We start from the raw sequence: 17,332 nt of genomic DNA, 5'->3' as shown, positions 1-17,332 counted from the left end.
CAGATGGGTCTGGCTGGGTACAGTTCTGAGGCTCAGGTTTCTCTCACTCTCTCGTTTTCTATCACTCCCTGTCCCCTGTCTATCTCCCCTTCCCTCCTCTCTCTGTCTATCTCCCCTTCCCTCTTCTCTCTCTCTGTTTATCTCCCCTTCCCTCTTCTCTCTCTGTTTGTCTATCTCCCCTTCCCCCTCTCTCTCTGTCTGTCTATCTCCCCTTCCCTCTTCTCTCTCTGTCTGTCTATCTCCCCTTCCCCCCTCTCTCTCTGTCTGTCTATCTCCCCTTCCCTCTTCTCTCTCTGTCTATCTCCCCTTCCCTCTTCTCTCTCTGTCTGTCTATCTCCCCTTCCCCCTCTCTCTCTGTCTGTCTATCTCCCCTTCCCCCTCTCTCTCTGTCTGTCTATCTCCCTTCCCTCTTCTCTCTCTGTCTGTCTATCTCCCCTTCCCCCCTCTCTCTCTGTCTGTCTATCTCCCCTTCCCTCTTCTCTCTCTGTCTATCTCCCCTTCCCTCTTCTCTCTCTGTTTATCTCCCCTTCCCTCTTCTCTCTCTGTCTATCTCCCCTTCCCTCTTCTCTCTCTGTCTATCTCCCCTTCCCTCTTCTCTCTCTGTCTATCTCCCCTTCCCTCTTCTCTCTCTGTCTATCTCCCCTTCCCTCTTCTCTCTCTGTCTATCTCCCCTTCCCTCTTCTCTCTCTCTCTGTCTATCTCCCCTTCCCCTTTCTCTCTCTGTTTATATCCCCTTCCCTCTTCTCTCTCTGTCTATCTCCCCTTCCCTCTTCTCTCTCTGTTTATCTCCCCTTCCCTCTTCTCTCTCTGTCTATCTCCCCTTCCCTCTTCTCTCTCTCTCTGTTTATCTCCCCTTCCCTTTTCTCTCTCTGTCTATCTCCCCTTCCCTCTTCTCTCTCTCTCTGTTTATCTCCCCTTCCCTTTTCTCTCTCTCTCTGTCTATCTCCCCTTCCCTTTTCTCTCTCTGTCTATCTCCCCTTCCCTCTTCTCTCTCTGTCTATCTCCCCTTCCCTCTTCTCTCTCTCTGTTTATCTCCCCTTCCCTCTTCTCTCTCTGTCTATCTCCCCTTCCCTCTTCTCTCTCTGTCTATCTCCCCTTCCCTCTTCTCTCTCTCTGTTTATCTCCCCTTCCCTCTTCTCTCTCTGTTTATCTCCCCTTCCCTTTTCTCTCTCTCTCTCTGTCTATCTCCCCTTCCCTCTTCTCTCTCTGTCTGTCTATCTCCCCTTCCCTCTTCTCTCTCTGTCTGTCTATCTCCCTTCCCTCTTCTCTCTCTGTCTGTCTATCTCCCCTTCCCTCTTCTCTCTCTGTCTATCTCCCCTTCCCTCTTCTCTCTCTGTTTATCTCCCCTTCCCTCTTCTCTCTCTGTCTATCTCCCCTTCCCTCTTCTCTCTCTGTCTATCTCCCCTTCCCTCTTCTCTCTCTGTCTATCTCCCCTTCCCTCTTCTCTCTCTGTCTATCTCCCCTTCTCTCTTCTCTCTCTGTTTATCTCCCCTTACCTCTTCTCTCTCTCTGTCTATCTCCCCTTCCCTCTTTTCACTCTGTCTCAAACTGACACTTGTTCAGATCCACCTCCCAGACAAGAAACATGCCTGGCTGCCTCTCTCTATCTCTCTGTCTCTTCTCTTATTCTTCTTCCTCCTCCTCCTCCTCCTCCTCCTCCTCCTCCTCCTCCTCTTCTTTTTCTTTCCCTCCACCAATGTGTACTGCTGTTGTCATCCCCCTAGGAGGATGGGGAGGGGGGGCAGAAAAGTGCAAGCGCTGGTGAATTGCTAATAGGCTATCATAGTGCTCTGGAGGTGTAGGCTTACTGGAGGTCTGTAAACCATTAAAGAAACGTCAACTCGGCATAGGTACGCCTGGAATTATGGGTCAGCGGCCAGGAAACATTTCCGGCTACCTATTGGCCAAAGCAGTGCCCTGTAATCTGTCACAATCCTGCACCTGCAGTGACAGCAGTGGGAACTTCCCCTACTCATCACACAGGGAGGGCAAAGGAAACACACACCTGCATGGATGTGTGTGTGTGTGTGTGTGTGTGTGTGTGTGTGTGTGTGTGTGTGTGTGTGTGTGTGTGTGTGTGTGTGTGTGTGTGTGTGTGTGTGTGTGTGTGTGTGTGTGTGTGTGTGTGTGTGTGTGTGTGTGTGTGTACACATGTTCCTGTGCATGTGTACTGTATGCTGACATATTACCACAGTGGGAATTCTCACACGGTTGTCGACCAGAACATAACATCTAAAGCAGATATCAAATGAGCCGAAAGTACATCCTAACATCCTATTAAAAACATGACATTTTTAAGCATGAAAGCTTTAGTTTCCACATCCATTAAATCCAGTTGATCTGCCATTTCCTGATCCGCTTCACTTCCTGTTGCCACTAGCTGCCCCTCGCTGGGTCGAAGGAAGGCATTCTGAGATTGGCACGGTGGGCGCCACGCTAAAGCCACCCTGTTTGGTTCCTCGTCACGATCTTAATCGCCAAACGACAATTCCTCAAAATGCACACAAGAGCAGAACGCACATCAAACACACAGAGAGACCATCAAAAGCTTAAGCAACAGTGTGGTTGGACAGATAAGATTCCTTAGATAGGTGGGCAAATGTGAGGGAGGGGGGAGGGAAAGAAGGGGAGAGAGAGAGAGAGAGAGAGAGAGAGAGAGGGCGGTTGCTGCTCCAGCATTTGTTGACACAGATTAACAATGAGACTCCCACAGCTCCACGCATTACTGTAACACACCATGTCAATAGCTGTTGGAGTTGAAAAGCAGCAGTGCCAAAGATGCCTGGGAGTGATGCCCTTCCCCTGATAACCAAGTGTGGCTCTGAAGTCAGGGAGGGGAGTACGAATTACAAATACTGAATCGTTCCTTCTCTGCCCTCCCGTTCGCTCTCTTTTTCTCTTTCTCCTTCTCTGCCCTCTCTCGCTCCCTGCTTTGCCCCCCTCTCTCCCTCCTCTCTCTGTTTCTCTTTATCTCTCTTGGATGTCCTAGTGACTGAAGGCTCAGCATGACTGGATTTAAGCATTAGCTCAATCCCCATATCTACTACCCGTCATGATTGGACAGTGTCTCTGTCACCAAACCCACACTAGTCCACTACACAACCACTATAAGACACTAGCTATACTGACACTCACGGCATACTCTAGCACGGCCAAGTTGAGATTGATTTGTGCACTTCAAAAGCCCAGAAAAAAGCCCAGTTGAAGACCCCGAAGCCGTTTGGAAGATGGAGGTCTGATCTGTGACATTCACCTTCATGAAAACTTGATGAGTGCTGAAAATGAAGAGACATGGTTGGCCCTAATGAGAGCTGGTCTACAGCTGCCGACTGACTGTGTTTTACAGGGAGGGAGAAAGAAGCAACACTCTTCAGCTGCTGCTGCCATCAGCGGGTGAAGAGCCCATTCGGATGCTCTTCTGTAGGTGTAGTGATTACATGTAAACAGACGGGGCCCGATCAGAGAGAGGCTAGAGTAGCTGTGCAGAGGATGATGCAAACCAGCGAGAGAGAGAGGGCGGTCATTGCGGAGTGTGTATGTGTGTCTACACGGAGAGATAGGCAGGCTAAGCCTATAGAGTACAGAGCTGTAATACCCATCCACCAGAACAGAGACCATCAGGACTGCCCTAGTGTCAGCGTAGTCTTCTGTCTCCAGGTATCCTGGACTATGATCATCATTGTCATACTTCTCCTCCCATGGCAAAGCTGCGGGAATGTTTGAGGCCATGGCCCTTGGAGCCTCCAGCCTGTCTCAGCCTTAGCTCCAGGCTCCTGTTGGCTTGGCTGTGATCAAAATCCCGGGGCTTAGGCTGCTGCCATCGCCCAAGCACTAAGGCTCTTATCAGGGCTACCACACTGGGGCTAGAAGCACATTTTCACACATGCACGCGTACACACACTGACAGTTGCTCACAGAGACAACCCACACGCGCAGGCAGGCACTGGCGTACGCACGCACGAACTCGCACGCACGCACGCACACACACACACACACACACACACACACACAGCGACAGCCACACACAGCGACAGCTTTCTCCTCATCTCCATCTCTCATTTCTCTTGCTTTGCTGCCTGCTGTTCGTTCTCTGTCGACCCTGTAAACAAATGAGCTCCCTGTAAAATCACATCTAAATATGCCACTCTGTATGCCCCCACAACCCTGACTCTCTCCCCCTGTTTCTCTCTGTGTTTTAACTCTCACTATTCTGTCAGTTTCTGTTTCTCTCTCTCTGTTTCTCTCTCTCTTTCTCTCTGTTTCTCTCACTGTTTCTGTTTCTCTCTGTTTCTCTCTCTGTTTCTCTCTGTCTCTCTCTGTTTCTCTCTGTTTCTCTCTCTGTTTCTCTCTCTGTTTCTCTCTGTTTCTATCTCTCTTTCTCTCTCTGTTTGTCTCTCTGTTTCTCTCTGTTTCTCTCTCTGTTTATCTCTGTTTCTCTCTCTGTATCTCTCTCTGCTTCTCTCTGTTTCTCTCTCTGTTACTCTCTGTTTCTCTCTCTGTTTCTCTCTCTGTTTCTCTCTCTGTTTCTCTCTCTGCTTCTCTCTGTTTCTATCTCTCTTTATCTCTCTGTTTGTCTCTCTGTTTCTCTCTGTTTCTCTCTCTGTTTCTCTCTGTTTCTCTCTCTGTTTCTCTCTCTGTATCTCTCTGTTTCTCTCTGTTTCTCTCTGCTTCTCTATGTTTCTCTCTCTGCTTCTCTCTGTTTCTCTCTCTGCTTCTCTCTGTTTCTCTCTCTGCTTCTCTCTGTTTCTCTCTTTGTTTCTCTCTGTTTCTCTCTCTGTTTCTCTCTGTTTCTCTCTCTGTTTCTCTCTCTGCTTCTCTCTGTTTCTCTCTCTGTTTCTCTCTGTTTCTCTCTCTGTTTCTCTCTGTCTCTCTCTCTGTTTCTCTCTCTGTTTCTCTCTCTGTTTCTCTCTCTGCTTCTCTCTGTTTCTATCTCTCTTTCTCTCTCTGTTTGTCTCTCTGTTTCTCTCTGTTTCTCTCTCTGTTTCTCTGTTTCTCTCTCTGTTTCTCTCTCTGTATCTCTCTCTGTTTCTCTCTGTTTCTCTCTGCTTCTCTATGTTTCTCTCTCTGCTTCTCTCTGTTTCTCTCTCTGTTTCTCTCTCTGTTTCTCTCTGTTTCTCTCTTTGTTTCTCTCTGTTTCTCTCTCTGTTTCTCTCTCTGTTTCTCTCTCTGCTTCTCTCTGTTTCTCTCTCTGTTTCTCTCTGTTTCTCTGTTTCTCTCTCTGTTTCTCTCTCTGTTTCTCTCTCTGTTTCTCTCTGTTTCTCTCTGTTTTTCTCTCTGTTTCTCTCTGTTTCTCTCTCTGTTTCTCTCTCTGTTTCTCTCTCTGTTTCTCTCTGTTTCTCTCTCTGTTTCTCTCTGTTTCTCTCTCTGTTTCTCTCTCTGTTTCTCTCTGTTTCTCGCTCTGTTTCTCTCTTTGTTTCTCTCTCTCTGTTTCTCTCTGTTTCTCTCTCTGTTTCTCTCTCACTATTCTGTCAGTTTCTGTTCCTCTCTCTCTGTTTCTCTCTGTTTCTCTCTCTGTTTCTCTATGTTTCTCTCTGTTTCTCTCTCTGTTTCTCTCTCTGTTTCTCTCTGTTTCTCACTCTGTTTCTCTCTTTGTTTCTCTCTCTGTTTCTCTCTCTGTTTCTCTCTGTTTCTCTCTCTGTTTCTCTCTCTGTTTCTCTCTGTTTCTCGCTCTGTTTCTCTCTTTGTTTCTCTCTCTGTTTCTCTCTGTTTCTCTCTCTGTTTCTCTCACTATTCTGTCAGTTTCTGTTCCTCTCTCTCTGTTTCTCTCTGTTTCTCTCTCTGTTTCTCTCTGTTTCTCTCTCTGTTTCTCTCTGTTTCTCTCTCTGTTTCTCCCTTTGTTTCTCTGTTTCTCTCTCTGTTTCTCTCTGTTTCTCTCTCTGTTTCTCTCTGTTTCTCTCTCTGTTTCTCCCTTTGTTTCTCTGTTTCTCTCTCTGTTTCTCTCTGTTTCTCTCTCTGTTTCTCTCTGTTTCTCTCTGTTTCTCTCTCTGTTTCTCTCTGTTTCTCTCTCTGTTTCTCCATTTTTTCTCTCTGTTTCTCTCCCTGTTTCTCTCTGTCTCTCTGTTTCTCTCTCTGTTTATCTCTCTGTTTCTATCTGTCTCTCTGTTTCTCTCTCTGTTTCTCTGTTTCTCTCTCTGTTTCTCTCTGTCTCTCTGTTTCTCTCTATGTTTCTCTCTCTGTTTCTCTCTCTGTCTCTCTCTGTTTCTCTCTGTTTCTCTCTGTTTCTATCTCTGTTTCTATCTCTGTTTCTCTCTCTGTTTCTCTCTCTGTTTCTCTCTGTCTCTGTTTCTCTCCCTGTTTCTCCTTGTTTCTCTCTGTCTCTCTGTTTCTCTCTCTGTTTCTCTCTCTGTTTCTCTCTGTCTCCCTGTTTCTCTCTCTGTTTCTCTCTCTCTCTCCTCTCTGCTTCTCTCTGTTCCTCTCTCTCTGTTTATCTCTATGTTTCTCTCTGTTTCTCTCTGTTTCTCTCTCTCGTTCTCACTCTGTTTCTCTCTCCATTTCTCTCTGTTTCTCTCTCTGTTTCTCTCTGTTTCTCTCTCTGTTTCTCTCTCTGTTTCTCTCTCTGTTTCTCTCTCTGTTTCTCTGTTTCTCTCTCTGTTTCTCTGTTTCTCTCTTTGTTTCTCTCTGTTTCTCTCTCTGTTTCTCTCTCTGTTTCCCTCTTTGTTTCTCTCTGTTTCTCTTTCTGTTTCTCTCTGTCTCTCTCTCTGTTTCTCTATGTTTCTCTCTGTTTCTCTCTGTTTCTCTCTGTTTCTCTCTCTGTTTCTCTCTGTCTCTCTCTGTTTTCTGTTTCTCTCTCTGTTTCTCTCTTTTTCTCTCTCTGTTTCTCTCTCTGTTTTCTGTTTCTCTCTCTGTTTCTCTCTCTGTTTCTCTCTGTTTTCTCTGTTTTTCTCTCTGTTTCTCTCTCTCTGTTTCCCTCTCTGTTTGTCTCTCTGTTTCTCTCTGTTTCTCTCTGTCTCTCTCTGTTTCTCTCTCTCTGTTTCCCTCTCTCTGTTTCTCTCTCTGTTTCTCTCTGTTTCTCTCTCACTATTCTGTCAGTTTCTGTTCCTCTCTCTCTGTTTCTCTCTGTTTCTCTCTCTGTTTCTCTCTGTTTCTCTCTCTGTTTCTCTCTGTCTCTCTCTGTTTTTCTGTTTCTCTCTCTGTTTCTCTCTTTTTCTCTCTCTGTTTCTCTCTCTGTTTTCTGTTTCTCTCTCTGTTTCTCTCTCTGTTTCTCTCTGTTTTCTCTGTTTTTCTCTCTGTTTCTCTCTCTCTGTTTCCCTCTCTGTTTGTCTCTCTGTTTCTCTCTGTTTCTCTCTGTCTCTCTCTGTTTCTCTCTCTCTGTTTCCCTCTCTGTTTCTCTCTCTGTTTCTCTCTGTTTCTCTCTCACTATTCTGTCAGTTTCTGTTCCTCTCTCTCTGTTTCTCTCTGTTTCTCTCTCTGTTTCTCTCTGTTTCTCTCTGTTTCTCTCTCTGTTTCTCTCTCTGTTTCTCCCTTTGTTTCTCTCTGTTTCTCTCTCTGTTTCTCTCTGTTTCTCTCTCTGTTTCTCTCTGTTTCTCTCTCTGTTTCTCTCTGTTTCTCTCTCTGTTTCTCCCTTTTTTCTCTCTGTTTCTCTCCCTGTTTCTCTCTCTGTTTCTCTCTCTTTCTCTCTCTGTTTCTCTCTGTTCCTCTCTCTCTGTTTATCTCTATGTTTCTCTCTGTTTCTCTCTGTTTCTCTCTCTCGTTCTCACTCTGTTTCTCTCTCCATTTCTCTCTGTTTCTCTCTCTGTTTCTCTCTGTTTCTCTCTCTGTTTCTCTCTCTGTTTCTCTCTCTGTTTCTCTCTCTGTTTCTCTGTTTCTCTCTCTGTTTCTCTGTTTCTCTCTTTGTTTCTCTCTGTTTCTCTCTCTGTTTCTCTCTCTGTTTCCCTCTTTGTTTCTCTCTGTTTCTCTTTCTGTTTCTCTCTGTCTCTCTCTCTGTTTCTCTATGTTTCTCTCTGTTTCTCTCTGTTTCTCTCTGTTTTTCTATCTGTTTCCCTCTCTGTTTCTCTCTGTCTCTCTCTGTTTTTCTGTTTCTCTCTCTGTTTCTCTCTTTTTCTCTCTCTGTTTCTCTCTCTGTTTTTCTGTTTCTCTCTCTGTTTCTCTCTCTGTTTCTCTCTGTTTTTCTCTGTTTTTCTCTCTGTTTCTCTCTCTCTGTTTCCCTCTCTGTTTGTCTCTCTGTTTCTCTCTGTTTCTCTCTGTCTCTCTCTGTTTCTCTCTCTCTGTTTCCCTCTCTGTTTCTCTCTCTGTTTCTCTCTGTTTCTCTCTCACTATTCTGTCAGTTTCTGTTCCTCTCTCTCTGTTTCTCTCTGTTTCTCTCTCTGTTTCTCTCTCTGTTTCTCTCTTTGTTTCTCTCTGTTTCTCTCTCTGTTTCTCTCTGTTTCTCTCTCTGTTTCTCTCTGTTTCTCTCTCTGTTTCTCTCTGTTTCTCTCTCTGTTTCTCCCTTTTTTCTCTCTGTTTCTCTCCCTGTTTCTCTCTCTGTTTCTCTCTTTTTCTCTCTGTTTCTCTCTCTGTTTCTCTCTCTGTTTATCTCTCTGTTTCTCTCTCTGTTTCTATCTGTCTCTCTGTTTCTCTCTCTGTTTCTCTCTCTGTCTCTCTCTGCTTCTCTCTCTGCTTCTCTCTATTTCTCTCTCTGTTTCTCTCTCTGTCTCTTTGTTTCTCTCTCTGTTTCTCTGTTTCTCTCTGTTTCTCTCTCTGTTTCTATCTCTGTTTCTATCTCTGTTTCTCTCTCTGTTTCTCTCTCTGTTTCTCTCTCTGTTTCTCTCTGTCTCTGTTTCTCTCCCTGTTTCTCCTTGTTTCTCCCAGTCTCTCTGTTTTTCTCTCTGTTTCTCTCTCTGTTTCCCTCTCTGTTTCTCTCTCTGTTTCTCTCTCTGTTTCTCTCTGTTTTTCTATGTTTCTCTCTCTGTTTCCGTCTCTGTTTCCCTCTGTTTTTCTATGTTTCTCTATGTTTCTCTCTCTGTTTTTCTATGTTTCTCTCTCTGTTTCTCTATGTTTCTCTCTCTGTTTCTCTCTGTCTCTCTCTGTCTCTCTCTGTTTTTCTATGTTTCTCTCTCTCTGTTTTTTTCTCTGTTTCTCTCTCTGTTTCCCTCTATGTTTCTCTCTCTGTTTCTCTCTGTTTTTCTATGTTTCTCTCTCTGTTTCCCTCTCTGTTTCTCTCTGTCTCTCTCTGTTTTTCTATGTTTCTCTCTCTGTTTCTCTCTGTTTCTCTCTCTGTTTCTCTCTGTTTTTCTCTCTGTTTCTCTCCCTGTGTTTCCCTCTCTGTTTCTCTCTCTGTTTCTCTCTCTGTTTCTCTATGTTTTTCTCAGTTTCTCCCTCTGTTTCTCTCTCTGTTTCTCTCTCTGTTTCTCTCTGTTTCTCTATGTTTCTCTCTCTGTTTCTCTCTCTGTTTCTCTCTGTCTCTCACTGTTTCCCTCTCTGTTTCTCTCTGTTTTTCTCTCTGTTTCTCTCTCTGTGTTTCCCTCTCTGTTTCTCTCTCTGTTTCTCTCTCTGTTTCTCTATGTTTTTCTCAGTTTCTCCCTCTGTTTCTCTATGTTTTTCTCTGTTTCTCTCTCTGTTTCCCTCTCTGTTTCTCTCAGTTTTTCTCTCTCTGTGTTTCCCTCTCTGTTTCTCTCAGTTTTTCTCTCTGCTTCTCTCTGTTTCTCTCTGTTTCTCTGTTTCTCTCTCTGTTTCTCTCTCTGTTTCTCTCTCTGTTTCTCTCTGTCTCTCTCTGTTTCGCTCTGTTTCTCTCTCTGTTTCCCTCTCTGTTTCTCTCTCTGTTTCTCTCTCTGTTTCTCTGTTTCTCTCAGTTTCTCCCTCTGTTTCTCTCTCTGTTTCCCTCTCTGTTTCTCTCTGTTTCTCTCTCTGTTTCTCTCTCTGTTTCTCTCTGTCTCTCTCTGTTTCTCTGTTTCTCTCTCTGTTTCTCTCTGTCTCTCTCTGTTTCTCTATATTTCTCTCTCTGTTTCTCTCTCTGTTTCTTTCTCTGTTTCTCTCTGTTTCTCTCTCTGTTTCTCTCTGTTTCTCCCTGTTTTTCTCTGTTTCTCGCTCGGGTTCTCTCTGTTTCTCTCTGTTTCTCTCTCTGTTTCTCTCTCTGTTTCTCTCTGTTTCTCTCTCTGTTTCTCTCTCTGTTTCTCTCTCACTATTCTGTCAGTCTCGGTTTCTCTCTGTTTTTGGTAGATGTACGATCAGGGCTGTGGTTCAGTATCACCACACATCACACGTTCAGATCAATAATCGGGAATATTCATTATGACAGCAGTCAGAGCCTGTTTGCTCTCCTGATCTAACCATGGCTTCGGCAACAGAGCCTTGTTTCCTTAGGAAAACACATCATTATGACCTCAATGGGACTTCCTGATTAAATGCAGGTTGAATAACATTAGAACGATAATACGGCATTGTGGGATGTAGTGGGTGTGTTTTAGCGGTGGATGGGAACCTCCAGCAGTGAGGCAGGCCGTCAGAGGTCTGGTACACCCACACAGAGCCCACTGACCCTGGGCTCCCTATCTTACAGAGGCCCCTGGATCTCAGGATCTCAGCCTCTCTGCAACTCTTTCTTTCTCTCTGCAGCGTTGGCTGGGCTCTGCTGATGCTCTTCATTGAACTGACTGGAGGCTTAACTGCACAAACCAGGCAGTTACATAATCTACAGTATGGATCTACAGTATGAATCTACAGTATGGATCTACAGTATGAATCTACAGTATGAATCTCCAGTATGGATTTGTAAAAAGCATTGAGAGCACAACAGGTGTGTATGTGGGAAGAGAGGGGAAACGCGGAGCAGCCCAAACCACTGGGAAGGAAATCAGACTTTCACACACAATGCAGTCATGGGTGATTGTCAGTTTTCTACACGAGTAAGGTTGGCCTCCCTTCCTTGCTGTAAAAGTGTTTACTGTGCCTGTACCGTACATCAAAGCAGGTTCTAATAATTTGATGTGATTTTGCATTAAAAACAACGCCTACTAGGACCATTGGAACAAATGACGTTCCATTATTTCCGTTGTTCATTTGTTCCAATGCTGACTGTGAAACTAGCCTGTGCATATTCAAGCTAACTTTATACATATTAAAGCTTGTTACTAGTGTTTAACTGTAGGTGAAAAAACACGACTCAAAAAGGTAATATTCTGACAAAGTCATGAACAATAGAGCCTTAAAACAAAGAACGGAGGGATTGGGGCAGCATTCATTTGCTTGTGAATGATAGATTTCACAGACAATATCAGTTTAACATGTGAGCAACCTTGTCGTTGTCAGAGCCATTTAAAATTGATATGCGACCAAAGGCAAAACAATAGATTAGCCACCACAGGAATACCAGCGGAACCACAGAGAGTAACGCTGTCTATACTATTCAGCCTCGGTATACCCTACGGTCTATACTATAGAGCCCCGGTATACCCTACGGTCTATACTATAGAGCCCCGGTCTACCATACTGTCTATACTATAGAGCCCCGGTATACCCTACTGTCTATACTATAGAGCCCCGGTATACCCTACTGTCTATACTATAGAGCCCCGGTATACCCTACTGTCTATACTATTCAGCCTCGGTATACCTTACTGTCTATACTATAGAGCCCCGGTATACCCTACTGTCTATACTATAGAGCCCCGGTATACCCTACTGTCTATACTATTCAGCCTCGGTATACCTTACTGTCTATACTATAGAGCCCCGGTATACCCTACTGTCTATAATATAGAGCCCCGGTATACGCTACTGTCTATACTATAGAGCCCGGTATACCCTACTGTCTATACTATAGAGCCCCGGTATACCCTACTGTCTATACTATAGAGCCCCGGTATACCCTACTGTCTATACTATTCAGCCCCGGTATACCCTACTGTCTATACTATAGAGCCCCGGTATACCCTACTGTCTATACTATAGAGCCCCGGTATACCCTACTGTCTATACTATAGAGCCTTGGTATACCCTACTGTCTATACTATTCAGCCTCGGTATACCCTACTGTCTATACTATAGAGCCCTGGTATACACTACTGTCTATAATATAGAGCCCCGGTACACCCTACTGTCTATACTATAGAGCCCCGGTATACCATACTGTCTATACTATAGAGCCTTGGTATACCCTACTGTCTATACTATAGAGCCTCGGTATACCCTACTGTCTATACTATAGAGCCCCGGTATACCCTACTGTCTATACTATAGAGCACCGGTATACCCTACTGTCTATACTATAGAGCCCCGGTATACCATACTGTCTATACTATAGAGCCCCGGTATACCATACTGTCTATACTATAGATCCTCGGTATACCCTACTGTCTATACTATAGAGCCTCGGTATACCATACTGTCTATACTATAGAGCCCCGGTATACCCTACTGTCTATACTATAGAGCCTCGGTATACCATACTGTCTATACTATAAAGCCTCGGTATGCCATACTGTCTATACTATTCAGCCTCGGTATACCATACTGTCTATACTATAGAGCCTCGTTATACCCTACTGTCTATACTATGGAGCCTCGGTATACCCTACTGTCTATACTATTCAGCCCCGGAATACCATACTGTCAATACTATAGAGCCTTGGTATACCCTACTGTCTATAATATTCAGCCTCGGTATACCCTACTGTCTATACTATAGAGCCCCGGTATACCCTACTGTCTATACTATAAATCCTCGGGTATACCCTACTGTCTATACTATAGAGCCCCGGTATGCCCTACTGTCTATACTATAGAGCCCCGGTATACCCTACTGTCTATACTATAGAGCCCCGGTATACCCTACTGTCTATACTATTCAGCCTCGGTATACCCTACTGTCTATACTATAGAGCCCCGGTATACCCTACTGTCTATACTATAGAGCCCCGGTATACCCTACTGTCTATACTATAGAGCCCCGGTATACCCTACTGTCTATACTATTCAGCCCCGGTATACCCTACTGTCTATACTATAGAGCCCCGGTATACCCTACTGTCTATACTATAGAGCCCCGGTATACCCTACTGTCTATACTATAGAGCCTTGGTATACCCTACTGTCTATACTATTCAGCCTCGGTATACCCTACTGTCTATACTATAGAGCCCTGGTATACACTACTGTCTATAATATAGAGCCCCGGTATACCCTACTGTCTATACTATAGAGCCCGGTATACCATACTGTCTATACTATAGAGCCTTGGTATGCCCTACTGTCTATACTATAGAGCCTCGGTATACCCTACTGTCTATACTATAGAGCCCCGGTATACCCTACTGTCTATACTATAGAGCACCGGTATACCCTACTGTCTATACTATAGAGCCCCGGTATGCCATACTGTCTATACTATAGAGCCCCGGTATACCATACTGTCTATACTATAGATCCTCGGTATACCCTACTGTCTATACTATAGAGCCTCGGTATACCATACTGTCTATACTATAGAGCCCCGGTATACCCTACTGTCTATACTATAGAGCCTCGGTATACCATACTGTCTATACTATAAAGCCTCGGTATGCCATACTGTCTATACTATTCAGCCTCGGTATACCATACTGTCTATACTATAGAGCCTGTCGTTATACCCTACTGTCTATACTATGGAGCCTCGGTATACCCTACTGTCTATACTATTCAGCCCCCGTATACCATACTGTCAATACTATAGAGCCTTGGTATACCCTACTGTCTATAATATTCAGCCTCGGTATACCCTACTGTCTATACTATAGAGCCCCTATAGGTATACCCTACTGTCTATACTATAGAGCCTCGGTATACCCTACTGTCTATACTATAGAGCCCCGGTATACCCTACTGTCTATACTATAGAGCCCCGGTATACCCTACTGTCTATACTATAGAGCCCCGGTATACCCTACTGTCTATACTATTCAGCCTCGGTATACCCTACTGTCTATACTATAGAGCCCTGGTATACCCTACTGTCTATAATATAGAGCCCCGGTATGCCCCTACTGTCTATACTATAGAGCCCCGGTATACCATACTGTCTATACTATTCAGCCTCGGTATACCCTACTGTCTATACTATAGAGCCCCGGTATACCATACTGTCTATACTATAGAGCCTTGGTATACCCTACTGTCTATACTATAGAGCCCCGGTATACCCTACTGTCTATACTATAGAGCCCCGGTATACCCTACTGTCTATACTATAGAGCCCCGGTATACCCTACTGTCTATACTATTCAGCCTCGGTATACCCTACTGTCTATACTATAGAGCCCCGGTATACCCTACTGTCTATACTATAGAGCCCCGGTATACCCTACTGTCTATACTATAGAGCCCCGGTATACCATACTGTCTATACTATAAAGCCTCGGTATACCCTACTGTCTATACTATAGAGCCCCGGTATACCCTACTGTCTATACTATAGAGCCCCGGTATACCCTACTGTCTATACTATAGAGCCCCGGTATACCCTACTGTCTATACTATAGAGCCCCGGTATACCCTACTGTCTATACTATAGAGCCCCGGTATACCCTACTGTCTATACTATAGAGCCCCGGTATACCCTACTGTCTATACTATAGAGCCCCGGTATACCCTACTGTCTATACTATAGAGCCCCGGTATACCCTACTGTCTATACTATAGAGCCCCGGTATACCCTACTGTCTATACTATTCAGCCTCGGTATACCCTACTGTCTATACTATAGAGCCCCGGTATACCGTACTGTCTATACTATAGAGCCCCGGTATACCCTACTGTCTATACTATAGAGCCCGGTATACCATACTGTCTATACTATAGAGCCCCGGTATACCCTACTGTCTATACTATTCAGCCTCGGTATACCCTACTGTCTATACTATAGAGCCCCGGTATACCCTACTGTCTATACTATAGAGCCCCGGTATACCCTACTGTCTATACTATAGAGCCCCGGTATACCATGCTGTCTATACTATAAAGCCTCGGTATACCCTACTGTCTATACTATAGAGCCCCGGTATACCCTACTGTCTATACTATAGAGCCTCGTTATACCCTACTGTCTATACTATGGAGCCTCGGTATACCCTACTGTCTATACTATTCAGCCCCGGAATACCATACTGTCAATACTATAGAGCCTTGGTATACCCTACTGTCTATAATATTCAGCCTCGGTATACCCTACTGTCTATACTATAGAGCCCCGGTATACCCTACTGTCTATACTATAAATCCTCGGGTATACCATACTGTCTATACTATAGATCCTTGGTATACCCTACTGTCTACACTATAGAGCCCCGGTATACCCTACTGTCTATACTATAGAGCCCCGGTATACCCTACTGTCTATACTATAGAGCCCCGGTATACCCTACTGTCTATACTATTCAGCCTCGGTATACCCTACTGTCTATACTATAGAGCCCCGGTATACCCTACTGTCTATACTATAGAGCCCCGGTATACCCTACTGTCTATACTATAGAGCCCCCCGGTATGCCCTACTGTCTATACTATTCAGCCTCGGTATATGCCTACTGTCTATACTATAGAGCCCCGTATATGCCTACTGTCTATACTATAGAGCCCCGGTATACCCTACTGTCTATACTATAGAGCCCGGTATACCATACTGTCTATGCTATAAAGCCTCGGTATACCCTACTGTCTATACTATAGAGCCCCGGTATACCCTACTGTCTATACTATAGAGCCCGGTATACCCTACTGTCTATACTATAGAGCCCCGGTATACCCTACTGTCTATACTATAGAGCCCCGGTATACCCTACTGTCTATACTATAGAGCCCCGGTATACCCTACTGTCTATACTATAGAGCCCCGGTATACCCTACTGTCTATACTATAGAGCCCCGGTATACCCTACTGTCTATACTATAGAGCCCCGGTATACCCTACTGTCTATACTATAGAGCCCCGGTATACCCTACTGTCTATACTATTCAGCCTCGGTATACCCTACTGTCTATACTATAGAGCCCCGGTATACCGTACTGTCTATACTATAGAGCCCCGGTATACCCTACTGTCTATACTATAGAGCCCGGTATACCATACTGTCTATACTATAGAGCCCCGGTATACCCTACTGTCTATACTATTCAGCCTCGGTATACCCTACTGTCTATACTATAGAGCCCGGTATACCCTACTGTCTATACTATAGAGCCCCCGGTATACCCTACTGTCTATACTATAGAGCCCGGTATGCCCTACTGTCTATGCTATTCAGCCTCGGTATACCCTGCTGTCTATACTATAGAGCCCCGGTATATGCCTACTGTCTATACTATAGAGCCCCGGTATGCCCTGCTGTCTATACTATAGAGCCCCGGTATACCATACTGTCTATACTATAAGCCTCGGTATGCCCTACTGTCTATACTATAGAGCCCCGGTATGCCCTACTGTCTATACTATAGAGCCCCGGTATGCCCTACTGTCTATACTATAGAGCCCCGTATGCCCTACTGTCTATACTATAGAGCCCGGTATACCCTACTGTCTATACTATAGGGCCCGGTATACCCTATACTATAGAGCCCGTAGACTACTGTCTATACTATAGAGCCCCGGTATGCCCTACTGTCTATACTATAGAGCCCCGGTATATGCCCTACTGTCTATACTATAGAGCCCCGGTATACCCTACTGTCTATACTATAGAGCCCCGGTATGCCCTACTGTCTATACTATTCAGCCTCGGTATACCCTACTGTCTATACTATAGAGCCCCGGTATGCCGTGCTGTCTATACTATAGAGCCCGGTATACCCTACTGTCTATACTATAGAGCCCGGTATATGCCATACTGTCTATACTATAGGCCCGGTATGCCCTACTGTCTATACTATTCAGCCTCGGTATACCCTACTGTCTATACTATAGAGCCCCGGTATACCCTACTGTCTATACTATAGAGCCCCGGTATACCCTACTGTCTATACTATAGAGCCCCGGTATACCATGCTGTCTATGCTATAATAGCCTCGAGCCCCGTATGCCCTACTGTCTATACTATAGAGCCCCGGTATACCCTACTGTCTATACTATAGAGCCCCGGTACTATACTATAGAGCCCTACTGTCTATACTATAGAGCCCCGGTATACGCTACTGTCTATACTATAGAGCCCGGTATACCCTACTGTCTATACTATAGAGCCCCGGTATACCCTACTGTCTATACTAAGCCCCGGTATACCCTACTGTCTATACTATAGAGCCCCGGTATGCCCTACTGTCTATACTATTCAGCCTCGGTATACCCTACTGTCTATACTATAGAGCCCCGGTATACCCTACTGTCTATACTATAGAGCCCGGTATACCCTACTGTCTATACTATAGAGCCCCGGTATGCCCTACTGTC

The 17,332-nt window shown here is 44.9% G+C and overlaps 1 protein-coding gene across 10 annotated transcripts in view; it reads left to right on the top strand.

Moving 5' to 3' along the window:
• Window positions 1-17,332, top strand: part of LOC118389526 (CUGBP Elav-like family member 5) — a 294,731-nt gene that overhangs the window by 151,143 nt on the left and 126,256 nt on the right. The window lies entirely within an intron of this gene.

This window comes from Oncorhynchus keta, chromosome 1 (genome assembly GCF_023373465.1).
Source record: "Oncorhynchus keta strain PuntledgeMale-10-30-2019 chromosome 1, Oket_V2, whole genome shotgun sequence".
Lineage (NCBI taxonomy): Eukaryota > Metazoa > Chordata > Actinopteri > Salmoniformes > Salmonidae > Oncorhynchus > Oncorhynchus keta.
Note: the sequence above shows the minus strand (reverse complement) of the source record. Positions and strands in the feature narration are given on the sequence as shown.